Source organism: Mauremys mutica, chromosome 5 (genome assembly GCF_020497125.1).
Source record: "Mauremys mutica isolate MM-2020 ecotype Southern chromosome 5, ASM2049712v1, whole genome shotgun sequence".
Taxonomy (NCBI): Eukaryota; Metazoa; Chordata; order Testudines; family Geoemydidae; genus Mauremys; species Mauremys mutica.
The window spans coordinates 28657197-28685013 of NC_059076.1; the positions used below are offsets into that span (position 1 = coordinate 28657197).

At 40.2% G+C, this 27817-nt stretch overlaps 1 protein-coding gene across 1 annotated transcript in view; it reads left to right on the top strand.

The window, feature by feature from the left end:
- Positions 1-27817, top strand: part of SMARCAD1 (SWI/SNF-related, matrix-associated actin-dependent regulator of chromatin, subfamily a, containing DEAD/H box 1) — a 220994-nt gene that overhangs the window by 128260 nt on the left and 64917 nt on the right. The window lies entirely within an intron of this gene.

Here is a 27817-nt window from a genome sequence, read left to right on the forward strand (position 1 = left end):
TTTCCTAATGGGCATATTTGTGACACAAAAAGAAAAATGTTCAGTGCAATCTGAAAACCTTTATGGATAGCAAAAACTGTAATGTTTTGAAGACACATAGAAAAAGTGAAGTATGAAACATGAAATATAGTTTGTGTGTTGGCAAAAACTAAACTGTTTTGTATTTTGCTCAGCTCTCCTCAAAATCTGAATCAGTAACTGGGAAATAAGTGGAAGCAAAATGGTATGGTCAACCTGGTCAGGCCTCAAACATGTTCCTTCCATTAGGGAAGCTGTGTTACATACACATACATGTAGGAAGCAGGGCGCAAGGCCCTGGCCACCAAGAGCAATTGAGCAGGGAGTGCAGCAGGAAGAGAACAGTATGCTGCATCCCTTGATCTTAAACCTAACCTTAGGGCCCTAAGAGACCATGCTGCTTGGTATTCCTGGGTGATGCAAATCCACCTTGCCCTTTACAGAGATCTATGCTTAACAAGCATCACTTAGAACCTTTGAGTCCTACTTTTATTCCTGCATCACATACTGCAGGATGTAGCTGGAGGCTACTAGATTATTTAAACCTGCATCTCCTACCACAGGTCCTGGCTTACCAGTCAAAACAGATGCCAATCTAAGTTAAAATAATACCTTGCACTATAGAATGTGATGCAAGAATACAAGTATTAATGAAAGATTCTCTCTCTCTGCTCCCTTCTCAAGGAGGGAAGAGGGAGACAAATATTTTATATGAACATTTTATAATTTATGCCAAGTGCTCAGATACCAGGATCATGAATGCCATATAAAATCCTGTAATAACCTCCATGAATAGATAAGAGTGCATAACTTTCTAGTTATTTACCTACACATTACTGCACTGAACATCCATGAGTGTTAGAAGCTGAATCAAAGTAGGGCTAGATGTTCCTTATAGTAATGAGGTCCAGATTTGGAAAACGATACATGCTAAATTGTACATGTACTTCTGTGTTCTAATGTGCACATGCAAAAATTCCAGGACATACATACAACCCCTCACTCGTATATGCTAATCATTGTTCCTAAGCACAGAGTTGAGGTGGCACAAAAAGCAAGTGTGCAACTTAATGTGGGCACTCCTAAAAACGTGGTCCTGAATTGCCTCATAAAATGTTTAGCACAGAGACTCTGCCTTTACCACTTACAAAACGAAGATCTAGAGTAGTGTCACACAGGTGCCACTAGGGTTTGAGAGAGGATAAAAAATGTCCAAAAATCTGCTCAGTTCCTACTCACAAATATGGTCCCAGGAAACACAAGCCAAGAGAGGGGATCTATAAATAGCATGCTTAACTGACAATAATATTCATTGTATTTTCAGGATCAGGTAGCTATTTGCTACTGTCCCTGATCAAATTCAGATGGCAAAAAAAAATATTGTTTTCTCTTTTCCACTTAAAAAAGGAAACTGGTGCCATTTTGGGACTATATGAGAATGTGTCTAAATTCCTACTGATAGTGCTTATTTGCAACTACTTATAGTCAGGCACAACCTTTTATGGTACTGAACGTTAAGAGATTGATCCAATCTGGATGGATGTGCACGTTTTAATAACTAATATTAAACATACTTTTTCACAGCTCTGAGAAAAGGATCTGAACATTTTCCTCAGAATTCCATGTCTTTGTACTGAAAGGACTTGAATCTAAGCTCCCCTTTCTAAATGTATGTTAGATCATGTTTTCCAAATGTATTCAACCATGTGATATTTAGTACCAGCTCATTCATATCAGATGAAGTGTGACTGGAAATAAAGCTGGGTCTTTTTAAGAGGACAGTCCTCTGCTCTATATTTCCAAACCAAAACAGCCAAGTTCATTGTCTTTTTAGTGTCTACATTTCACCACTGCCCTTCCTCCTCCTCCTCCTAAGTGAAGACTAATGTAAAGACAATTGCTAAAGGAGAAGCAATCATAATACCCTATACTAACTGAATTCAGACTTACGGCTACTCACAGGAGAAATACATGACAGATCTATTGTTCTGTATTAGCAGGATATTGTCCCAGTATATGAACACATGAAAACTTTGAAGGCTTTGAATATTTAAGGCAAGACACTAGTGGCTCATCCCAGTGGGAACCACAGAAAAGGGGAACTTGATTAAATTTAATGTCATTGTCACTTTTTTTTTTCATTGCTAAGAATTATATAGGTAGCCATAGCTACCACACTGTTCAGACACCATGACCACAATATTCTCCCTCAGAGGTTGGCGTCAAGGGCTGAATTATTCACTCCAAGAATGTGATTCATTACTGGATGTGATTCTTGCAGATTAAAAGATTCATCAGAGTATAAAATACATATACATGCTCTAGGAGCCCATTTAAAAATAATCTATTATGAACTCAAACTTAGAAGTAGGAAAGTTACTCGTTTCCTTTAGTATAAATCAAGCTCAGGGCACAGTCCCCTGCTCCAGTCTCAGAACTTGAAAATAATTGAGTAACTTTCTTAACACTTATTTATTGTTTTGTTAAAGCTGCAATTGAAAACTTAGATTAGATTGGAGAAGGAGTTACTTATAGAACTGTTCCTGAAATAATAAAAAAATTAAAATGTTTTCCAAAGTTAGCCTTTTGAAAAGCATTTGCCTACTTTAAATATCTTGTCTATTGTTTTATTCCTTTAAATGAAATCTTACTATGTAAATATTCTGTCAGCATACAAATTTTACAATGACGGTAGCAATGCACAGTTAATTCCTAGCTACTGCAAACTTGCCTCACACTGTAATTTAACCGTTCCTATGTACGATAGACTAATTAGACTCATTGCCATCCCAAATAACTTGTGTGAGCATGCCTCATTTACCACTTACTGTGATACATGAATAAAGAAATGTCTCTATCTAGCAAGGATCTGCCCAATGTAAAACAGCTGCTATCTAATAGGTTTGAGAATAAAATGTCTGTGTGGTTTTTCCCTGACAGCAATACCAGTGGCTGATTTTTATAGGGTTTTTTGTCCTGAAAAGTACAACTGTAACTTTTTAAAAAATTTTCCAGTTGACTTGTTTGAAGCTTATGTTGTTGCACCTGCGTAAGATCATTATATGAGAACAAAATAGTAAGTTTTTAGAATTTTGTTAGTTATTCAGGTACTACAGTGATGAGCATAGTGGATGGTTAGCCCCATTAACATTTTATGGGGCTAGATGCTAATGGGTCAGATGAGGATAACCCTGGTGGCATAGAGCTGTATTCCCCACCCCACCCCTAGCCTCCAGTGTAGGATGTGTCTCAAGAGTGTGGATGGAAGGATGGTACATGACCTGAGCACTGCCGCATTCCAGTGATTCCCTAGCAGGTGTAAGACCCTGTTGGGGATCGCTACTAGCCAATGCAAATTAGAGAAATTTAGAGACTGCTCTAACTTGTGCCAGGAGTTGAACTGGCCGTGGCCTACAGCCATATTTGTCCCTCTCCCACTTGGGTCCTTCACCAAGAACAGTTTGTCCAGAACCAAGGATCAAGCTCATAGTCTATAAAAGATTCCAAAGGTTTTCACAAACTATATACTCTTATGTAGAGCACAAGAGCCACCCCTAAGCAGGAGGACAGCTACTATAGAGTATGCAGCACAACACTAGAGACAGACCTACTTTGGCCAGTGACACTGAGATAAACCTGCTACTCTCTAAACAGTTAGATCTTTAATGTCCAAACAGAGCAGACACAACTGGACTCATTTGAAATACGTGAAACACATGTAAACTGTATGGTACTCAATGTATCCACCATAAAAAGATTAAGGGCTGATTCAACCACAGTGGATCTGACTGTGGTTCTAGAGATGCTAGATATTTTGAAACTGACTCTTCGATCATTAATCCATCCTCTTTGGATGTAGCATAGTTCAGGGAACCAGCAATATTACATTATTCAAGAAATTTACAACCAGAAAAATAAAAAATGATACAGTTTAGAGGACTAGATGGCCAAGGGGAATGGTAACGCGATGGAGCTTTTTACCTCTATCAACAGCGCCCCAATGGGTACTGCATATGATCATCACAACTGAAAATCAGACCTATGGTGTCTAAAGTGGGGTATCCAAAGTTAAGAGCCACTTCAGAACATTTGGTTGCCTGTTCCTTTTGAATAAAGCTAGGGAACATATTAAACAAGTTTTATTAAACTACCAAATAGGAAGAGAATAATTTATATTTGGACATAGTCCAAATATGAATACAGTAATTGAACTTTCTTCTCCTATGAAAACTGTCATTATTTTCCAGTAGTTATCTTTGTTGAGATTTAACTACATTAACTCCATCAAAAATCCATAGTATTCCTTGGAAAAGGCTTACAATAAAAGATTCCATTCTAAAGTCAGAGGCCCTTTAAAACATGTATAAAGACATTTTATGCATAGTTATCAAAATTAGAAGAAAATAAACTTACCAATTTGCCAATAGTCACTTACATTGTCTTTCCTACAGTTAATATTAATGAACGCTGTGGACACAAATTTGTCTTTGACCTATTAAGCAATTTTACTAAACAAAACTTTACACAATGTGATTTCAACAACTAGCAGTGCCATCGTCACAGCTTGTGATGTGGTCATTGTGTGTGTTGCCTTTTCTTCTCCTAGTTCTCCCATACTAAAGCGGTTGTGCCTATTCGGAAGAGTTATCCCTAAACATCAAGATATATAAGCTCTAGTTTCTATCATAGGGTGACCAGATGTCCTGATTTTGTAGGGACAGTCCTGATTTTTGGGTCTTTTTCTTATATAGGCTCCTGTTACTCCCTGCCCCGTCCCGATTTTTCACACTTGCTGTCTGGTCACCCTATTCTATGATGATTTTTTTCCCATCTTGTTGATGCTGAATTGGTGTCTACGCCTGGCTGTTTTTATTACCTTAATGCACTTCTGGTTGCTAAATGTGGCATCCAGTTTGCCTATGAATTTCATTCCCAAAAGGTCCGGATTATCTCACCTATAAAGATGGTTTTGTTTATTGCCCACTTGTCACCCTTTTTTATATGAATGATTCAGCAAGGATTAAAATAAACATCAAATTCTCCTTCATACAGTGATGCACCCAAAATCCCTAATGTTCATTTATGGTATGACATGGGCTTGGGGGCGGGGGTACGTGCAATATAATTTGTCAAATTGCAGAGGTGATGGCATCTAGTATGCTCTTGGAGCTTCTGGTAGCTGTTTCTTTAATGATCGGTGAGTGGTGACTGGTAAGCTCATGCTTATAACAACTTTGCCCATAGTTCATTTTTAAATAAATCCATTTTGCATTTAACCAAAGTATTTTTCCTAGGCAAGCCAATGACTGCAGAACTATACTTAGTTCCATTTGTTTTGAAACTATCCCCTTGGGTAGTTTCTCAGATTTTCTATGAATTCCTAATACAGGGTCAAATTCTGATACCTCTACTCAAGCTGAATTAGCAGCTTTTTGAAGTCCAAGCATATGAGACTACTCAACTTGAGTTAGAGCATCTGAATGTGACTCATAAGAGAGAGTCAGAAGGCTGGGTGAACAGTTAATTCCATCTGCTATCATAGCCACAAATATTTCATAGCTTAGATCACTTTCAGAACTCAGAAACAATTTGACTTCTGACTTTGATGTGTCTTTCTTGGATGTGGTATAGACCTGAACTGAAGAGACTGATGCCAAAGTGGAGCCTTTTGTTTACTCTTTGGCATTATGTAGAAAGAGAAAATAGTACAATAAAATCATCACATTACTTACAGTAAAACTTACATATTAGCACAAAGCCATACTCTGATATCCTTACTTGAGTAATACCTTGCTTCTCAAGAACCCTTTGAAATAAATGGTTTCAGAGTAGCAGCCGTGTTAGTCTGTATCAGCAAAAAGAAAGAAGTACTTGTGGCACCTCAGAGACTAACATTTATTTGCACATAAGCTTTCGTGGGCTACAGCCCACTTCATCGGATGCATAGAATGGAACACCCAGTAAGAACATATTTATACATACAGAGAACATGAAGAGATGGAAGTACCCATACCAACTGTAAGTGGCTAATTAATTCAGAGAAGCTATTATCAGCAGGGGAGAAAAAATTTTGAAGTGATAATCAAGATGGCCCATTTCGGGTGTGAGGATACTTTAACATGGGGAAATAGATTCAATTAGCATAATGACTGAGCCATTCCCAGTCTCTGTTCAAACCTAAGTTAATGGTATCTAGGCTGCATATCAATTCAAGTTCACCAGCTTCTTGTAGGAGTCTGTTTTTGAAGCTTTTCTGTTGCAAAATTGCCACCTTAACGTCTGTCACTGAGTGTTTAGAGAGGTTGAAGTGTTCTCCTACTGGTTTTTGAATGTTATGATGCCTGATGTCAGATTTGTGTCCATTTATTCTTTTGCATAGAGACTGTCCGGTTTGGCCAATGTACATGGCAGAGGGGCATTGCTGGCACATGATGGCATATGACATTGGTAGATGTGCAGGTGAACAAGCCTGATGGCGTGGCTGATGTGATTAGGTCCTATGATGGTGGTGTCACTTGAATAGATATGTGGACAGAGTTGGCATCGGGCTTTGTTGCAAGGATAGGTTCCTGGGTTAATGTTTTTGTTGTATGCTGTGTGGTTGCTGGTGAGTATTTGCTTCAGGTTGTGGGGCTGTCTGGAAGCGAGGACAGGTCTGTCTCCTAAGATCTGTGAGAGTGAGGGATCATCTTTCAGGATAGGTTGTCAATCTTTGATGATGCGCTGGAGAGGTTTTAGTTCGGGGCTGAAGGTGACGGCTAGTGGTGTTGTGTTATTTTCTTTGTTGGGCCTGTCCTGTAGTAGGTGACTTCTGGGTACTCTTCTGGCTCTGTCAATCTGTTTTTTCACTTCAGCCGGTGGGTATTGTAGTTTTAAGAATGCTTGATAGACAGCTTGTAGGTGTTTGTCTCTGTCTGAGGGATTGGAACAAATGTGGTTGTATCTTAGAGCTTGGCTGAAGACAATGGATTGTGTGGTGTCCTGGATGGAAGCTGGAGGTATGTAGGTAAGTATAGCGGTCAGTAGGTTTCCAGCATAGGGTGGTGGTTATGTGACCATCACTTATTAGCACAGTAGTGTCTAGGAAATGGACCGCTTGTGTGGATTGGTCTAGACTGAGGTTGATGGTGGGATGGAAATTGTTGAAATCATGGTGGAATTCCTCAATGAATGGCACTCATCACGGAGTAAGATGCCAATCAACATAAATATAACCACAATCTGGCCCTTAAAGGGAGGTATTCAGAGTGTTTATCAGCCTCTCTCACGCACTCTGTTAAACTCTGATCTGAGGTTTTTAAAACACACATTTTCACAATATAATGTTGCATTAAATTTGCCATTTTTTAACTGCTACCTTCATTACCTGATGAACGATGATCAGAATTTATAAATCACTTGTTTATGATGTCACCAGCAGCACAGAAAGCAAACTGAGAAAGCAGTGTCGCAGCTGCTCACCTCTGCTTGCTTGCAGGGTAAAGAGAACAAGTCCCACTGAAGGCAATCGCACACCTCATTAATGCCTCATTACTTTCGATGGGAATTTGTTCTTATTAGACATTAAACCCCAATTTTCAATCAACTGAAAGGATGGAGTATTTTCTAACTTTTCCAAATTTATTTGGCCAGTTCTGATTTAAACTTTTTGAGATTTAAAGGCCAAATTCAGGTCCCAATAAAATAAGAGGATTTTGTCATTACCCTCAATGGGGTCAGGATTTTCACTAAGCACCTGATTGAAAGCCCAGTGAAGTTAGGGGAAAGATTGCTCTGCATAAAGCTTTCCAAAGGCCCAAAAAACTGCTCTGCTCTGTAAAGGAAGTCTGGCATCTAGTGGACATTCAGCTGTTCTATCACTAGATCTCTGTTTAGTAGGAAAAATGTGGCCTGTTTATATATGTCAGAAAATCTGTAGTAGTATTTCAATTTGATTTTCAGACTTAAATTGAATGTGCCAGATTTGAAATCTCAGTGAGATTTTTAGCTCCAGCACCAATTTTTTCAGAATTTTTTTTAAAGGTTATATTGCAAGTTTTCTCAGTATTTCAAAGAAATCAAGGAACTCCTCATTGTTTTCTGCAACACCAGTTTTATCAGTGAATATAAACATTTGGTAAAACAGTAGAAACTAAACTGTTTAAGGATTTTTGAATAACTGATTAGAAAGGGAAGATATAAATGTATTTACATTATTTTAACAAGTATAGGAAGGAATCAGATGCTTGTAATTATACAGAGAACATGTTTTTACTAAGATCTAAAATATAGTGTTACATTTGCCACCATCAAGATCACTATATTGAGAGTAGAGTTGGATCACAGAATTTTTCTTTTTAATTATGTTCTGAATGTAATGCATAAAAAAAGCAATCTTTTCTTTACATAATTTCATATTTAACTAATCTACATTACTTTTTCGTTAGGTTTCTTTTTCTTTGCTCTGAGGTTATTGGAAGAAGGAAGGAAATAGATGCTATGCTCCTTAAGTAGTTTACATAGATTTGCTGTGACCAGTTACAGCAATATTCCTTTACACTTAGATTGAAAACAATAAACTACTAATGGAGTAAGGTACTACTGAGTATGAGTAAGGGAGGAAGAATTCCCCCCTTAGAATATCTAAACTACTTCAATATGTTTATGAAGGAAGTTACATTTTTATTTAAAATAATTCTTTTAACATGTTAGAATAAGTTAGAATTGATTCATTTTCTGCAGCTAATTCAGACTGCATGCTGTTTTATAATGGATGCATCCACAGTCTCTCTGAAAGACCTTGTAAGCTAAGAGAGAAGGTGACTTTTTAATAAAACCAGTTTATGGTGAAGTTTAGGGTCGTAAGTGTGAATGGTGTGAATCTTAAATAGTTTTCTCCCCCTAGTGGACATTAAAACATCTTTTTTAAAAACCAGACATAGTTCTTGATCATATTCTTCTTATTCAGGCAATTGACTTCTGTGGGTGTAGAAGTGCCCATAATTCGGCATGGAAGTCGGTCTTTATTGCAAATTGTTCTAGAAGACTCTTAGGTTAGAACTGAGGAAATTAATGTAGCAGTGCTGGAATATTTCTAATGCAGATAAGGTAGTTGCATTTAGCTTGACTTTTGTATATGAAACAGTGCATCTTAAATCATAAATTTCTTCTTTCAATTTTATAAATATTCACAAAAAGGACAATGGCATAAGATTATCTGTTTAATTATTCTATGCCTTTATAAAGAAGAAAATAAACCCTTGCTTCATTTCTTATAAACTAAAACTGAAATGTCAAACATCTTAGATTTGACATAATAATTGTTTAGAAACTATATGCTGTTGGCATAGCAGTGAAGTAGAAAAATCTACAACAGTATTAGGAGGGAATATTTTGAAGATGTATCTTTTCACCTTTTGCAATATAAGCAACAACACAATATATTTACTTGTAATTTTCCAGAAAATTAAATTTGAAGTCTAAGAATAAATGGCATAATACTGGTTATGATAAATACTTGTTTTCATCCCAAAAGGATTTATACCCCACTTCAATGGAAAAACCCAACCCAACATTAAATATGAAGCTGTTAATGGCATCTCCATTATTAAATAAACAAAACCCTGTTAATGTAACATTGCAAGCTTCACAGTTAAAATGAAACAGAAATTACAAAAACTACAGTCTGATTCTCAATTATATCAAGGTCTCTTTATGCCTTTTTAACCAAATGGGGTGGAAATAAACCTGTGAGAATACCTCCTTTGCAAGGGGCCTCACCAGCTAGTCAACCCTGCTCCCAGCCTTCGTTATAAGTGACATGTTGGGGATGTGGCTGGAATGCAGTAATTTTCTGCTTTCCGTGGCCTATTGGGGTCCATAAGAGGCAGAAAAATCTAAGTTAGTAAGGAGTGCAAGGGTGCTCTGACTCCAGGAGCTGGGCAGACTTCGATCAAGGCTCAGAATACAAAAGGGCTTATCATCTTTTGCCCTCTTACTCCCTGGATCTTGTCTCATATGCGGGAATTGAGGAACTGAGAATTGGGAGTCAAGTTCTTACAGCAACATTAATTTGACTACAGCTAACATTGCACATATATTTTATATTCCTCTTTTTTTCTTATGAAATGTGTTGCTTAATATATTTGGCTGACAGGGTGTGCTACTTGTTCTATAAATATTTCTGTGCTGTATTTGGGAAAAACATAATGTAGTCATATATTAGGTTGATAACACTTTTTCCATTCCTCTAGTATCTTTGGAGGATGTTAAACAGAAGCTACTGAAATTATCCTTTTTTAAATCAGCAGCTTCAGGTAATTTGCATGCAAGAGTTTTAAAAGAGCTGGCTGAGGAGCTTGCTGGACCACTAATGTTTTTTTTTTTTTTTTTTTAATTAATCTTGGAGTACTAGGTAAGTTCCAGAAGACAGGGAGAAAGCTAATGTTGTACCAGTATTTAAAAAGCATAAATGGAATGACTCAGGTAATTATAGGCCTGTCAGTCTGACCTAGATCCCAGGACAGATAATGGAGCAGCTGATATAAGATTCAATTAATAAAAAACTAAAGGATGGTAATATAATTAATATTGATATTGATTAATGTTGAAATAATGTTGGTTTTTTTATGAGAATATGTTTGATTGAAGAAAGGAAACAATGTTGATGACCTATATTTAGATTTCTGTAAGGTATTTGACTTGGTTCTACATGACATTTTGATTAAAAAAAACAAACTAGAGAATTATATAAAATTAACATGGCACCTATTAAATGGATTAAAAGCTGGCTAACTGATCTCAAAATTGTCACTTGTAATTGTAAATGAGGAATCATTATCAAGGAGGTATGTTTTTAGTGAGGCACTGAAGAGATTGGTGTTTGGCCCTGCACTATTTAACAATTTTATCAATGACCTAGAAGAAAACTGCTTCCTAATCTCCCTTCCATACAGAAGGATTGAAAGCCATGTGTTCAAGACCTCCTTTACACTAATTTCCTGTTTGTTTTTTCTTCTTTTTAAAAACAAAAATGACAACCCTTGTCTGAGTTGCATTATAAAAGTGTTTAAATCGTCCCAGTTAAGGTTCACAAAGGGAACAAGGCATCATTCTACTCGAGGGGAAAAATTCTTACCAGAAACCCACTGCACAGGCTCGGATGCTTTTTTCCAATTGCTTCTAACTTATTAATGTTTCTATTAATTTGGCCAAGTCACTACTTTTCATTAAAGATTGTTTCAGACTTCAGCAGTTTTTATTGTAGACCTTTAACAGGGATAGATTTTTTTTTCTCCCCACACCCACCAGCCTCAAATATAGCTGAGCAAAATAGCCTCCATTTTAAAATTAATCACATTTGGGTGGATAAAATATAGAAAATTTTAGCACCCCCGCCTTCCCTCCCTGCCCCCCGGCCAAAATGCTTTTATAAGTGTCTGAAAATAATTAAATGTAAGCTGTTGTACAATCTTAACAATAGTATTCGCTACCACGGAAAGTTGTTATAATGCCATCACGATGAATTGTAAAGCCGTTAATATCAAACAATTAGCTAGGTAAATGCCAGTTTAATAATGGGAGCGGTCTTAAATCTCCAAGTATTTAGGATAACTTCCCAAAGTAAATGCCAGATTATGGATTTTGACATCTAGTTGTCAGCATTTTATTCAGGAGATGGTCTGTATTTATGTGTTTGATCATTTTTCCCTAGAGAGAGACATAATCAACTTGTCTGAGTAAACGACAAGAAATCAGGAACTGCTCATTTCAAGTCCCAGCACTACTACTGCCTCTCTATATACCTTTTAGGCAAGTTACTTTACCTCTTTCCTTCAGCAATAATAATGCTGTGCACACTCATCAGGACAAGGGAGCATCTTTCAATTTTCTTGTGCCCAGCAGAATGAGGACCCAAATATGCCTGGTGCCTCTAGAAACTACCACAGTTCAAATAACAAATAATAAACTTGAAAAAAGTAAATACAACATTTAGAAAGCCAACAGTAATTGTATGGATATAGATCTCAGTGTAGAATCTGGCCTCGTGTCCCGATATTATGGAATGGAAATAGAAGTATGCTATGGAGCAGAGCAGAATGTGGTCTTGTTTAAAATTATTTGCGGTATAGGCCCTGATCCTGCAAAAACATAGGCATTTCCTTCACTTGAAGTCTATCAATTTGATTATGGTTCCTATTGAAGTCAGTAGGAGCTTTCCATTGACTTCAGTGAGAACTGAATTGGGCTGAAAGTGTAGTTCCAATGACTTAAGTGGACTATCCAGAGATTTAAAACTCAGCCTATGCTTAAATTCTTTACTGGACTGAGGCCCACCCCCATAAGTATTGTAGCCTACAGCACTGTTCTATAACATATTTCTAACAAACATCTTTTAAAAAAAAATCCAGCTAAACTTGTAGAACTCTAATAGAACCATTTTTAAGCATGCTTGGAGCTGCCGCAGTTTTGATCCAAGTGTGGACAAGGCCTTAATTAACCTGATTTCATCTGGCACATTATTTGCTATAAATTCAGGGCTATTAATTTACAACCATGAAGTAAAGACAAAGGAAGGTCTGTAACCTAAAATGAAAAATGAGAGTGCGCATATTCCTGACCCCAATTTCTGTGCAACTCAGAACATTACATCACACTTCTGTCTTACTACTTGAACATTAATAACATGTTGTAGAAGATCATCTGTGGTTGCTATTTGCTTAGGGCCACACTTCACCGTTGGAGGTGTGCAGTGCTCCCACTGAAGTCAAAGCCAGTCTATCCCCACCAGCAAGGCGATAGGTAAGAAGTGGAAGGACAAAGATTTACTAATTGGAATATTTTACAAAAATTAAAAACTTGTGCAAATGCATTAATAAAGTTTGGGCAAGTAGTTATACAACAATTTATGCTGAAAATGCAAGGGAATATTTAGAGACAATTTCCCCCCCTCTTCATTTCTACACTTGTCATGTTAGTGCACAATAGTTTGTTGAAAAATTTAAAGACCAAATAAAATACTATACCTCGGAGGCTATATTCAATCCAGCAAAGCACTAAAGCACATGTTAAGCATGTGATTAGCCCTCTTGAAGTGGGACTACTCACCTGCTTAAAGTTAAGCATGTGCTTTAATTCTTTGCTGGATTGTAGAACAAATCCCATGGTGACCTCCCTTTCAGAAGCTCCTTGAAAAACTGACTCTGGCCAAGATTTTCGAAAGTGACTCATGATCGAGTATTTCCTTTCTTGGGTCCTTAAGGTCAGTGCACAGCAGTTTCTGAAAATCCAGCTCCTTTAAGATGCTGGGGATCCAAAAACTGAGGCACCTCAAATCACTAGTCACTTGGAAAAATCTTGGCCTCTCATGTTAACTAGATGTTTGTAAAGTAGTACTGTTCGATTTATTTTACTATATTTTTTCAGTCATCAACTATGACCACTAGATATTAGCAGGGCCGGCTCCAGGCACCAGCGAAGGAAGCAGATGCCTTGGGGGGCTAATGGAAAGGGGTGGCACATCTGGGTCTTTAGAGGCAATTAGGCGGCGGGTCCCTCAGTCCCTCTTGGAGGGAAGGAACTGCCGCTGAATTGCTGCAGCAGAAGTGCCGCCGATCGCGGCTTTATCTTTGTTTTTAAAAAAAAATAAAAACATACACAAAAAGGGAGGAACTTGTTTTCTCACCCAGTTTAAACTACCTGCAGGGGCATTATAGCTAACTGAAAAACTATTAGCATATACTGACTGGCTGTTCAGAGGTGTTTAACTTTGGGCATTCATGTTTATATATTTATTACTGGATGGTGGGCCAAATCCCAGGCTGCAATGGAAGAGCATTCAGTATAGTTCAGGAGGAAGAGATGTCTTAACGACATCTTTGTGAGCTTCCAATCTTGAGGCTGTTGGAATGCCAATACTGTCCCTGCTTAAAAATGAGCAGCCTTGACACTCCGTTCTAGTAGACAGTGATCAGCTGGGTGTGAGCCATGACCTCATCTCTATTTTTCCAGCTATATCCCCTCTCCAGCAGCTAGAGGTTGGCATAGGAACAGCCATGGTGGTAGTTTGCCACCGAAGGATCCCCTATACTGAAGGAAACTTCCAATGGCTGTGCTAAGTTGCCGATGCAGTGGAGAATCAGACCCCTTGCTTGAAATATGTTTTCCTAGAATAATCTTTAAAATGTAACGTACAATATGGTCTCTTTTCTGGCAATTTATTATTAGTCTTCTGTTTCTTATTAGGCCATTAACATAATTAGTTAATGTCGGTGGTAGTATATATGAGAATAAATGTTGTTAGTGCATTTATGCTGCTTTTGGTTGTCAGACCAGTGCCCAAGCATAACATATTTGGGGGTCAATTAATTTTTGGTGAAACTCCACTTAATTCAATGGAGATACATCCGTGATTAATTTGGCTCATTAAATCCTATGTAAACAGTAGCTACTTTTGCTCTTTTAAAAAAAAATTGTCTATTTTTAGTATTTAGAATCCAAAATATATTTCTCATCAAATCATGGAAATGTTAAAGGGGAGCAAATTTTGAGTTTAACCAGCCATGCTTGAAAATTACCTTTTTAAAAAATGCTTCAGATCTATCTAAAGATATAGTCAGAAGCCCTGATTCTCCAATGAGCTCCACGTTGGTGAACTGCTGTGCTCACTCACAGCTTATTGCAGAATCAGCAACTAAAATATGAACCGTGATGGAAATATTGTTTAATTGTTCCAGTCAGGTTGATTTTTAGCCTCAAATGGATGTGTTTGCTGTTGAACACTTATTGTTGGGGGGAAACTAGATATTAAAGATTTCTGGCACATACTATTTTAAGACCTATTTCATTAAGATAAACTTTCCATCAATCAACCTGTTAGGCTAGTTGAGACTAGTAAACACTCATTTTTATAGAATGTGAGGGGAAAAAATCAGATGTATTTTTACTGGGTGTGGTTCAGTAGGTAAGTAAAAAGAAAGAGGCATTGCTTTTTGTTGGTAGTGTATACAATAAAAGCACTAGTTCAACACTTACTGAAAGCAGCAAGTTTATTTTTTCACTAGACTGAATCCATCTTTTAAACAATGACTCTGATATTGGTGGGGTGTGTGTGTGTGTGCTCTCTTTTGGCCCCCTAAGTATACATACACACAGATTTTCTTAAAGGAAGATTCCAATGATTTTGAATCAAACTCTACGTATTTGTAAAAAGGAACATCTTATTTGTTTTTTATAAATGGAAAATATTCTATAAGAAATAGCGGTTTGATTCAGAAATAGTGAAATTCTGTCAATAGACTGGACTTTAGTCCATAGGATAAATTTCCCTTAATTTGACTGGTGGCAATTCCTGCTTTCAGGAATAGACAGATAGGTCAAGTGCGTAAAATTGGATTTGCATGCCCAATCCAGATTTACATGCCCAATTCACACAGTTTTGCACAAACAAATACCCACATTGGGAATTATATAAATATTAAATATTGTGACAGATATTACAACCCCATGCAGTATTTTTGGCAGACCACTGTACTACAGTTGTGAATGGTTTATGTATTAGTATTATAGAGTAAAATACAATGTGAGAGGGTTACCACAGAAACTAAAAACATTAGGATTGTAAACAATTGCAGAGAAGCACCACTCTGGGATGGTTTGCATATACAGATTCAAGCTGGGTTTTCCAAAGACTAAGGGACAAAGTAAGCGCTTGGAATCTATAAAGGCTAACTTGAAATGGAATTGGGCTTTCATTTTGAGTGAGCAAACAGATAAGACTTTCTGACCCTGGGGAGAGTCCAATCCTGCTGTGGAATTTAAATGACTTTGGACTACTAGGGCCACTAAGACAGATAGGCAATTTCTGGTACATTGATTAGTATGCATGTAGTAACTTTTGTTGTTTTTTTTTGCTTTTATCTAATGATTTTGCTCTTAAAATAAATGTACTCTGAGAAAGAGCTGTGTGGTAACTTGTAACTGCTGGGAATACACTGTTTGTAGCCATTAGAGAAAGCAATGTATAGAGGCTGGTCTTTATGCAGATTGGCTTGCTGGAGGTGTCAATGTGTAGCAGGTGGCTGTGCGGCCTTAAAGAGAGAGATGTGGATCTCCATGTAAGAATGACTGCTGGGAGCCTGAAACCTTAAGTGGGTGTCTTATAGGGATCAAGAAAGAGGAAACCAGGTGCAGTTACCTTGAAACAATGACACATGTACCTTATTAATGAATATTAGATGCAATTTTTTTAAATTGAGGACAGATTGTTTTCTCCAATCACTGCAGACTACTGTGGCAGCATGTAGGGCCTGTTCATGTGCCACAACTGGCCAAAGAAGAATTTCCCTGATGCAAACACGCCATTGCTGCATTCTCTGCAAGCCCTACTGTAGGAGGCACACCAGGACAAGAGGAGGCAGGCCTGTAATGCATGATGCTATAAGGATTCTGGCCTGCACTACAGGCTTTTGGCTTCCTAAGACAGGTTGCCATACATTATTTGGGGTGCTCTTTTGGCCCCCTAAGTAGCTCAGAATCTAGAGAGAGAAAAAGTGGCACATAAGTTATATTTTATATCCCCTGGGTTGTGCCTTCTAGAGATGCAGCACAGAACTGGTATAGTGAATTTCATCTTGGGGGGCGGGGGAAATCTATGTGGCTTCTGCAGAAGCCACTCAGTACCTAGCAGGGTATACCCAAATAAAGGTTGTGTAACAAAAGTGGCTTTCTAATTATTATAACTGTTTCCTCTGTTCTAACCCTTAAATGTTGCTAATAGATCTGCTTATCACCAGCAGCAGGACCCATTTTAGGAGGCACAATTGATGTATCATGTAACAGAGGAAATGCACTGTGCTGTCTCATAAAGAGCTTACTTTTTGATTATTTCCTGTCATCTAAAATAAGAAATTAAGAATGAAAAAGCATTCATATTCCATGTGTATGCAGAAGCATAACCGACTGAATCCTCCAACAGTTTTTAGAAAACTTCAGCTGTTGTCTTCTATAGAAATTACTGTAAATTCATAGTCTTGCAAAAATCCAAATTACAATGTAAAATTTAAAATATAGTCTACTTTAGTAGAATGTCTGTCTGGTGTTTGTAATACTATTAAATTTTTATATCTTTTTGTCCAGCTGCTAGACACTGATTGAATCACACATGTAGGCCCCTGGGACTACTCATATGCTTAAATTTAAGAATGTGCATCAGTATTTGAAGAATCAGGGCCATGTGTGATAAAGAGCAGTGATGCACATAGGGTTTTAGTCTGCTCTCATTCATATAAATGGAGAAACTCCCACTTGCTTTAGTGCTGCAGAATCAAGTCCATATATGTTACACACATGGGTCCTGATTCTGAAAGCTGCTGAGCTTCCATTCTGAGAGTGGAGAGTACTTAGACCCTTGCAAGATTAGAGTCTCAAGGTCCAATCCTATTCCCTTTGACCTCAATGGCATGTGCAGGAATGTAAACCCACGTGGTGACCTGTCACAAAATATATTTTGATAGAACCAAAGCAAAGAAATTAAGTGATATGCCAAAGATCCCAGCTAGTGGCAGCAAGCCTCCCAGACCAGATGGACACATTTGGGGTAGCCGGGTTTGTACCACTGAGCTCAAAGTAGCTGTGCTACAGACATTGTGGCATTGAAGCCTAGGAATGGGGCTGAGCTTCAGAGTCTGAGCTCCAGCCCAAGCCACACCTTCTTAGTGCTGTCTACATAGCTATTTTGAGTGTAGTAGTGTGAGCCCTGAAAGCTCAAGTCTGTTGACCTGGGCTGGGAGGCTCGATTCTGCGGACTATACCCAGAGGGCAAGTCAGTATCTAAGTAAGAATTAGAAGTCATGAGTTCCTGGCTCCTTGTTCTGTGATCAAACACTAGATCACATTGTTTCAAAAATCAAAATAAGAATGAACCTCAGCATCCAAAATAATCTAATGAAAATAAAATGAATGGTATTTGAAAAGATACTGCCAACTTGAAATCTAGTCAATTATTAAAACTAAAGTTAAGTGTAATTTCAGATACTGCCACAACTCCTGAGATCTTCTGAAAATTTGGAAGGGGGGTATTAAAATCACATTTTTGTATTTTTAAGCGTTTTTTCTCTTCCCTTTTGTTTTGCTAAAGATGCATAAAAGCAACAGCAGAAACTGACTACTTCAGAAGAAAAGATTGAAATGCAGACATGGAGTTCTGTCAAATGCACAAATGAAATAAAAAGGTGAAAATAATATTTGAATGTTCTCTAATCTTCATTTAGACAAATCTTAGATGTTACTTGAAACAAAAGTAGGTACAAGAATTTTAGAAAAAGATTGCTTTTTTTTTTTAGTTTTCAAAACTGACTCTTCAGTCACTCAAAGTTCCTAGAATAACACATTCCTAGTAAATAAGAATTGCTTTATGTACTTGATAGTGTGAAGGTCTGTCACCGCAAGAATATCTTCAGACAAAAAATGGGAATAATTTAAAATAATACCCATATTGTTTTCCAAAACCAGTTCTATCCTCTTGTTCTTACCCAAAGGGTGTTCCTTTTTATCATCTCCTGAATAGAACACACTGTCTATTCAACAGACAATAAAAAAAAAAAAAGGAACAAACTCTTGGGCAAGAAAGAAAGGAGACAGCTCTGGGACAGTTCCGACCTGAGGCCTTACTCAGTAATCACCGTGCAGCTCACACATCAAAACAGTTTGGATATTCATGAATTAAGGTATGGTGAGGTTGCTACAGCAACTGTGACTCCCATCACTTGTCCAACTGCAGATGTGTAAGCTAGTTTAAACATTTTATTAGATTTCTCTTTTTATTTACGATCAAGTACAAACCCATCTGCAGCTGACAGCTTGTCATCTTGCACACAATTTATAACAAACCAGAAACACCTCCCACTAATGCTACACAATATTCGGGGGCAGGCCCCAACAGATGTGCTGTGAGAGTCTCTGTCGAAGACCCTGTTGATTTTACACCACAATGCTAACTGCAGTATAATATTTCAAACTGGAATTAACTAATCTTTATTCTCACTCTTACAGCATTTTATCATATTATGGTATATGTGCTAATATTCATTGAAAGGACAGGATTTAGAAAAGACATGAATCAAAGACAAAAGAATGATGATTGGAAGAAAATACACTCAGCAGTGGTTATGGACACTTTTTCAGTCATTGATAAGCAACACTTTCATTAATAACTTTCATTTTTTAATTTAGAAAGTACATTATAGAATTAAGTGGGAATTTTTTCTATGACTGGACAAATATTAACGCCTATTAGGAATCTATTAAAATCGGTCCTTCTTCCACTGCAGTCAATGTTTGAACGCCCATTTATTTCAGAGGGAGCAGTATCTAATGTAATCTGAATATTACTTACTTTTAGATCTTCTTTTGCCATTCTGTTTTTTTAATGTGTCAATCCCCTAACTTCCACAATACCCACAAATCCATTTTAAAACTTAAACTAGTGATTTGAGATGTTCTAAAAAATAAATTAATAGATGAGAGAGATCCTGCCAATCTTCCTTCAGTTGCCCTCTCAAAATCCACTTCTTTCATAAAATCTTTCTACATGGCTGTCCCCACAAACTATGCATCAGTGCCATATTCATTTTGTATTGTGTTGTATATTATCATTTTCTGAGTTGGATTGGTCCTGAAGGAAGGACCTTGTATTTGTGTTTCTGCAATGGGGGCAGCTGAAATGATACTGAAAAGAGTTTTAACTACAAGTGTAGGCAGTAACAAACTCTCTATTCAGCACAGGTTTGTGGGCATGCTTTCTGAAACAGTGTTGAAGATTTGGTCCTGTTTACACCTCTTTTCAGCAGTGTTTCAGCTGCACTGATTTTCCATCATTGATAAATTGCCTAGTATAAATAATGCTACCAGTAATGATCAGTAACCACACCTCCATATCAGAAGGATGAGTCCTATATTAACTTTCTGATGGTTTTCTGAATCATCTCCTCAGTCCTGAAAACAATGTATTATGCCTGTCTGTATTATTAGCTCAGCAACATAACCATAACTTACTAAAAATACTCAATGTAGAGATCCAAGATGGTATGTAAGACATTTCTGTGTACAAGTAGATTTTTCTCAAATTCATGCTGTTTAGATTAGGAATTAACATCTTTCCTTATGAAATCTTACAACTCCTCTGCAAGAATTCACCCTTAGTACTGCCGTCCCTTGAATCTACCTCCTTGTAACAGCAGCAAATAGCAAGCTATTTGTCCTCCATTAAGCGCAGGCTGCCTAGCTGGTGTCATTAACATCTCAAACAGAAGTTTTGCCAGCCTTGCTTGCCAAGAATTCACTAAAGGTAATGATGATGATAATACTTAGCAATTATATAGTCTTTACAAGTTCAAAGTACTGTAAAAACTTTAACTAATCTACTGTATGATTTTTCTAAGCTACTGCTAACTGCTGCTGTTACAAAATTTTGTAAGCTCAAACATGTTTAGTGTTGTTGGGTCTCTGTAATGTTTTTCTTTTGCCACTTGGTTTAATCCTTTGAATTTTTACTCTTTTCTTAGCTTTCTCCACTATGTTCCAAAATCTTGTCATCTTTTTCCAGAGCTTCAGACCTCCGTGGGTGGCACAGTCTACCTCACTGAGTCAAAACTATGGAATTCTCTGTTTGGCTGCTGAAGAAATGTTTCTTCTAAAATCTCAAACCCAACTCCCCACATACTTCAATTTCCCTTACCTATTGCTCTCTTGCAACTGCCTACTTGTCTTCCCCTCTTCAACTTCTCACTTTTTTCTTAGCCTCTATTTTATTTCATTCTGTTCTAACTATGTTTTTACACTGTGGTCATCACCATAGTATCTAAGCACTTTCCAGTAGTGCATTAAATAACGCGACTAACATTTATCATGTGTTCATTCTCTCATCCTCTCCCTGGGGACAGAAATTGGTGCAGTGAACTGTTGTGGAATTGTTAGTGTTTTTTCACACCCCTCCCCCCTGTATGTTTGAGAAGGCAAAGTCAGAGAAATGCCTCTTGCACTTACAGTATAAGGTGTGGTTTGGTTTGGTTTGGCCTTACTCTCTATGGAAGTTGATTCCACAGCCTTTGGCTAGCCCTGAGAAAGCTCTGTCTCCTGCGCAGATGTGCTTCACTCTTTTTTTATTCTGAGTTCTGTTGTGCCAGAGGAGCAAAGTTGTTGACCACAGCAGGAGTGACGGAAGCACTCTAAAAGTGTGTGTGTGGGCCTACAGATGCCTGAACTTTGGGCCCCACCTCCAGCACTTTTAAAATGGGGGGCTATGGGCCCCTTCTTCCCCTCCCCCATTCCAGCATCCTTGGACCACAGTCTTCTTCCTGGAACATTATTCAATCTTTTAGATATTGAGTGCCACGGCGGCCTGAAAGATGAGATATTTGAACTTGATTCATATTCTAGGGGAAACTGAGGTAGGGAGCAAATGACAGCTTTGATGTGTTCATGATGGTCAGTTTTGCTGAGATGTGCTGCAGCATTTGGTACTGTTGGGAATTGTCTAACCACTGAAGGCTTGCATAGGTATATTGCATTGCTGGAGGCCAGCCAAGAAGTGACAAAGCCATCATTAATGAGCCCAGCTCATCATTTGCTATGAAGGGATGGAGTCTTCTAGACAACTAGCAATTATAGAAAGTGTTACTTGCAGATGCTGCTATGTGAGAGCTTAGCATCAGCAAGGAATCCAGGAGTACTCTGATGCTATGGATTGAATTGACCAATTGGGATATGTACAGTTGTTACCCTTTTTTGTAGGTTGTTTTCATTAAAAGGAGAAATTGATAATGGATTCTGGGTTTTTGTATGAAATTCTGTTTAACAAAAAAAATGTACCCAACATCCACTCTCCCTGAACACAGTAGGAACCAAATAGGGGGCAGTTTCTTTGCTCACAGTTCTAAGCTTCTTTCCAGACAGCAATCTGCTCCAAAAGCTCCCCCTCTATTTTCTCTGAAAGCCACATTTAGTTGGTCTCTTACTGTGTGCTTGGCTTTCTGCTGCCTTCCTTGACTGCTTCTTTTGAGCGCACACAGGATATGTCTACACTTCAAAGACAAACCTGTAGCACCAAATCTCAGAGCTCAGGTCTATTGATCTGGGCTTGGGAAGCTTGAGCTTATAGGGCTAAAGACAGCAATGTGGATGTTCCTGCTCAGGCTGGAGCTGGAGTTTCAAAGCCCACACTCACTAGTTTTCAGAGCCTGGGCTCCGGTTTAAGCAGGAATGTCTACGCTGCTCTTTTTAATCCCGTCACCCAAGTCTCATAAGCCTGAGTCAATTGATCAGGGCTCTGACACAGTGCTGTGGGTGTTTTTGTTACAGCATAGACATAGCCACAGATTCACTGAAACATGACCTAACCCCCTGCGTTTGCATTCAGCCCTCCGTGACACCCTTCAGCTTTGACTAGCTTGGCATGTGGTCTGTGCTTTGGGCAATGGCTCCAATAGATTCAGCTAACTTATTCCAAAAAGGAGCTCAACTGCTGCTTATGTTTATCTTGAATGTAGGATGGCTATCATGCCCAACAAGCTTCAGCGAGGCTTCACTCAATCTCATATAACAATACCTCCAACCAAAGGAGACTGTACTATGGTTGCAAACTCTTTACCACCTTTGCCCACCAGCAAAACCTCTGTCTTGCTTAGGTTCAGTTTTGTTCATCATGAGCTGATTTCACTTAAGCACTGGCCCATCTTAGTGACAGTGGTGAAGGATAGGTAGTACTGGGTTTCAGCTGCATGTTGCTGGCATCTGAGTTCATGCTGTCTGCCACATGCACTTAGTGGACACATGTAGATGTTGAATATGACCAGAGAGACAATCCATCGTTATGGTACTCCACAGGTGAGGGGTCTAATAATGGAGGTGTAATTTCCCATCCCTACTCATTGGGAGCATCCCTCCAAAAAGGACTCAAATCACTGTAGCTTACTGTCCCAGACCTCTACCATCTCTCTCAGGCACGACAACAGTATCTTATATGGTCGACAGCATTCAATGCTTCAAAGGTACCCAGGATCAGGAAAATTGATGTCTATCCTCTATCTGTTGTCAGCAGGAGATCATCAATCAGTGCCCCTAAAGCGGTTTTAGTTCCAACCACCATCCCATTTTCAACTTCCAATCACATTCTTCCTGGATGGGCCAATTCCTTACTCTCTCCTAGCCAATGCTACATTTCAACTTTCCTATCCTCCATCTTCCTCCTACCTATTACCCACAGCTGTCTCTGCTTTTCAGATCACTACAATACGTATTTCCAGCCTCTTCTTTGCCTCTAACCTACCTGATTTCTCCAGCATATATGATCATTCTTCAGACAATAACCTCAAAGCATTCCTGTATTGACCTCCTCTGAAAGTTTCCAAATATCCTTGCCATAAACCCTGCACTACCTATTATCCTATCATATGCCTCTTCTGCAAACTTATCCTGCCTGTGTTTTATACACTCCCTCCAGGCCGCATCTGTCCTTGTTCACTGTTAATTATTTATACTCAACACTTACCTGAGGCAAGTTCCTGTTTTAACTCATCTCTTTTGTCTATCTTAGATATTACTGAAGTCTTGTTTTGGAGACTATCATCCTTTTATGGACATCTCCTTCAGCCTGTGTCGTTTTGGAGATACTGCTGAGAGGTTGGGAGGAAGCACATGGCTGGCAGTTGTTGTCTGGTCTTGTGGCCATTCCCATTTGCAACAGCGCAGCAGGCCAGGCATCCTGAATGTGTTTCTGTAACTGTGCAGGGATGGGATAGAAAAAGAAATTGCATGTTTCCCAGGCATAGAATTTGCTAATGAAACAGTGGGTGTTGTACAGGGCAGGCATTTTAAAGATTCTGCCACTTGGAAAGACCCCTTCCATCTTTACTCCTATTCAGCGAGAAGGAGGGATGGAATGTTGCAATGAGAAGGTTACATAGCTGCTGGGGCTGACAGCTGGGGAGTGCCAGTTGCCTCCTGATTAACTAACAGTAGTGCCAAAGGAGGGAGAAGAGCTGCTGTCATAAGGCCCTAGGGGAGGAGCAGAAAAAGACATGTTAGGCTATGATGTAGCCTTTTGGTAATGAGTGGGCGCCAGCACAGGTCCAATTTTTAAACTGATCCATGTATGGCTATGGCAGGCTCGTCCCTACCTATGCTGGGGCACAACGCTGCGCTCTGGAAGCGACAAGCAGGTCTGGCTCCTAGGCAGTGGGGCCATGGAACTCCGCACACTGCCCCCACCCTGAGCATCAGCTTCACACTCCCATTGCCTGGGAACCAGCGCCTGCACGTGAAAGCAGCACATGCTGTGGAGCCTTCACCCACACACCCCCTGCCCGCCTAAGAGCCAGACCTGCTGCCCCCGGGCAGGGCACAGCACAGACCCAGGACAGGCAGGCAGCCTGCCTTATCCCACTGCGCCACTGACCGAGAGCTGCCTGAGATAGGCCTGAGCCCTAACTCTCTGCCCTAGCCCTGAACCTCCCCAAAACCTAGAGTTCCCTCCTGTAGCCCCAGCCCAGAGCCTGTACCCCCTTCTGCACCCCAGCTCTGCCCCCTCCTACAGCCAGAGCTCCCTCCTGCACTGCAAAGCATGTACCCTCAGCCCAGGGCCCGCAGCCCCTTGCACCTCACCTCCCTACCCCAGCCCTGAGTTCCCTCCCACTCCTTGAACCCCTCATCCCTGGTTCCATCCCAGAGCCCTCACCCTTTTCTGCACATCACCCCCCTGCCTCAACCTGCAGCCCCTTTCCACATTCTGAATCCCTTAGCCCCACTCCCCGTAGCCTAGAGCCCCCTCTTGTCAGTACCTTACACCCCTCATCATTAGCCCCATCCTGGAATCTGCATCTCTATTTAGAGCCCTCACTCCCTCCTGTCAGCCAATGCCATGCCTTAGCCTAGTGAATGAGAGTGGGGGAGAGCAAGCCACTGAGGGAGGGGCAAGGTAGTGAGTGGGGGCAGGGCTCCAGTGTTGGGTTTTGTGCCAATAGAAAGTTGGCATCCTAGGTGCCCTTCTAAGCACTCCCTGTGCAGCCCTGCAGAGCATAGTTAGATACTGTTGTTGTGCTTACATACTGCTTGTCCACTACCATTTGTTTAGCTGTAGGTAGAGACTGTAATGGGTTTGAGGCAGGGATTTGGGTTTTGAAGTTTGCCAATGGAGTAATGGTGAGAGGCTGGTGTAAGTGGATCCCTGGCTGACCCTAGCGGCTATTGCAGCGACCCCCTCGAATAGTAGTGAGGGCACTAGGAAGTTGTAATGCCCCAGGACAGGACCTGTGTCAAGCCCTTGCCTTCCTTTTACTCCAGTGCGTTGGGGGCACTGCTGCTCCTTGCACTACCTGGGTTTTGGCTTGAGGCGGAGCAGGGCTCTTGCACTAGGGTGACCAGACAGCAAGTGTGAAAAATCAGGGCCCGGGGGCGTGGTAGTGGTGGGGTAATAGGAGCCTGTATAAGAAACTCAGGACTGTCCCTATAAAGTCAAGACATCTGCTACCGCGCTCCTGCTGCTCACAAACAGGGAAGAAATAGTAGAGGAAGCAATAGTGGATGGGAACCTGGGAGGCAGTGACCATGAGATGGTCGAGTTCAGGATCCTGATACAAGGAAGAAAGGAGAGCAGTAGAACAGAGACCCTGGACTTCAGAAAAGCAGACTTCGACTCCCTCAGGGAACTGATGGGCAAGGTCCCCTGGGAGAATAACATGACGGGGAAAGGAGTTGAGGAAAGCTGGCTGTATTTTAAAGAAACCTTATTAAGGTTGCAGGAACAAACCATCCCGATGTGTAGGAAGAAAAGTAAATATGGCAGGCGACCAGCTTGGCTCAACAGTGAAATCCTTGCTCATCTTAAACACAAAAAAACAGCTTATAAGAAGTGGAAGATTGGACAAATAACCAGGGAGGAGTATAAAAGTATTGCTCAGGCATGCAGGAGTGAAATTAGGAAGGCCAAATCACACTTGGAGTTGCAGCTAGCCGGAGATGTTAGGAGTAACAAGAAGGGTTTCTTCAGGTATGTTAGCAACAAGAAGAAAGTCAAGGAAAGTGTGGGCCCCTTGCTGAATGAGGGAGGGAACCTAGTGACAGAGGATGTGGAGAAAGCTAGTGTACTCAATGCTTTTTTTGCCTCTGTCTTCACAGACAAGGTCAGCTCCCAGACAGCTGCACTCTGCAGCACGGTATGGGGAGGAGGTGACCAGCTCTCTGTGGGGAAAGAATTAGTTCGGGACTATTTAGAAAAGCTGGACGAGCACAAGTCCATGGGGCTGGATGCGCTGCATCCGAGGGTGCTAAAGCAGTTGGCCGATGAGATTGCAGAGCCATTGGCCATTATCTTTGAAAAATCATGGCGATCGGAGGAGGTCCCGGATGACTGGAAAAAGGCTAATGTAATACCCATCTTTAAAAAAGGGAAGAAGGAAGATCCAGGGAACTACAGGCCAGTCAGTCTCACCTCAGTCCCTGGAAAAATCATGGAACAGGTCCTCAAGGAATCAATTCTGAACCACTTAAAGGAGGGGAAAGTGATCAGGAACAGTCAGCATGGATTCACCAAGGGCAAGTCATGCCTGACTAATCTAATTGCCTTCTATGATGAGATAACCGGCTCTGTGGATGAGGGGAAAGTAGTGGATGTACTATTTCTGGACTTTAGCAAAGCTTTTGATACAGTTTCCCACAGTATTCTTGCCAGCAAGTTAAAGAAGTATGGGCTGGATGAATGGACGGTAAGGTGGATAGAAAACTGGCTAGACGGTCGGGCTCAACAGGTAGTGATCAATGGTTCCATGTCTAGTTGGCAGCCGGTATCAAGTGGAGTGCCCCAAGGGTCGGTGCTGGGGCTGGTTTTATTCAATATCTTCATTAACGATCTGGAGGATGGTGTGGACTGCACCCTTAGCAAGTTTGCAGGTGACACTAAACTGGGAGGAGTGGTTGATACGCTGGAGGGTAGGGATAGGATACAGAGGGACCTAGACAAATTAGAGGATTGGGCCAAAAGAAATATGGTGAGGTTCAACAAGGACAAGTGCAGAGTCCTGCACTTAGGACGGAAGAATCCCATGCACTGCTACAGACTAGGGACCGAATGGCTGGGCAGCAGTTCTGCAGAAAAGGACCTAGGAGTTACGGTGGACGAAAAGCTGAATATGAGTCAACAGTGTGCCCTTGTTGCCAAGAAGGCTAATGGCATTTTGGGTTGTATAAGTAGGGGCATTTCCAGCAGATTGAGGGATGTGATCATTCCCCTCTACTCAGCACTGGTGAGGCCTCATCTGGAGTACTGTGTCCAGTTTTGGGCCCCACACTAGAAGAAGGATGTGGATAAATTGGAGAGAGTCCAGCGGAGGGCATCAAAAATGATTAGGGGGCTAGAGCATATGACTTATGAGGAGAGGCTGAGGGAACTGGGTTTAGCCTGCAGAAGAGAAGAATGAGGGGAGATTTGATAGCTGCTTTCAACTACCTGAAAGGGGGTTCCAAAGAGGATGGATCTAGACTGTTCTCAGTGGTACCTGATGACAGAACAAGGAGTAATGGTCTCAAGTTGCAGAGAGGGAGGTTTAGGTTGGACATTAGGAAATACTATTTCACTAGGAGAGTGGTGAAGCACTGGAACGGGTTACCTAGGGGAGGGGGTGGAATCGCCTTCCTTAGAGGTTTTTAAGGTCAGGCTTGACAAAGCCCTGGCTGGGATGATTTAGTTGGGAATTGGTCCTGCTTTGAGCAGGGGGTTGGACTAGATGACCTCCTGAGGTCCCTTCCAACCCTGAGATTCTATGATTCTATG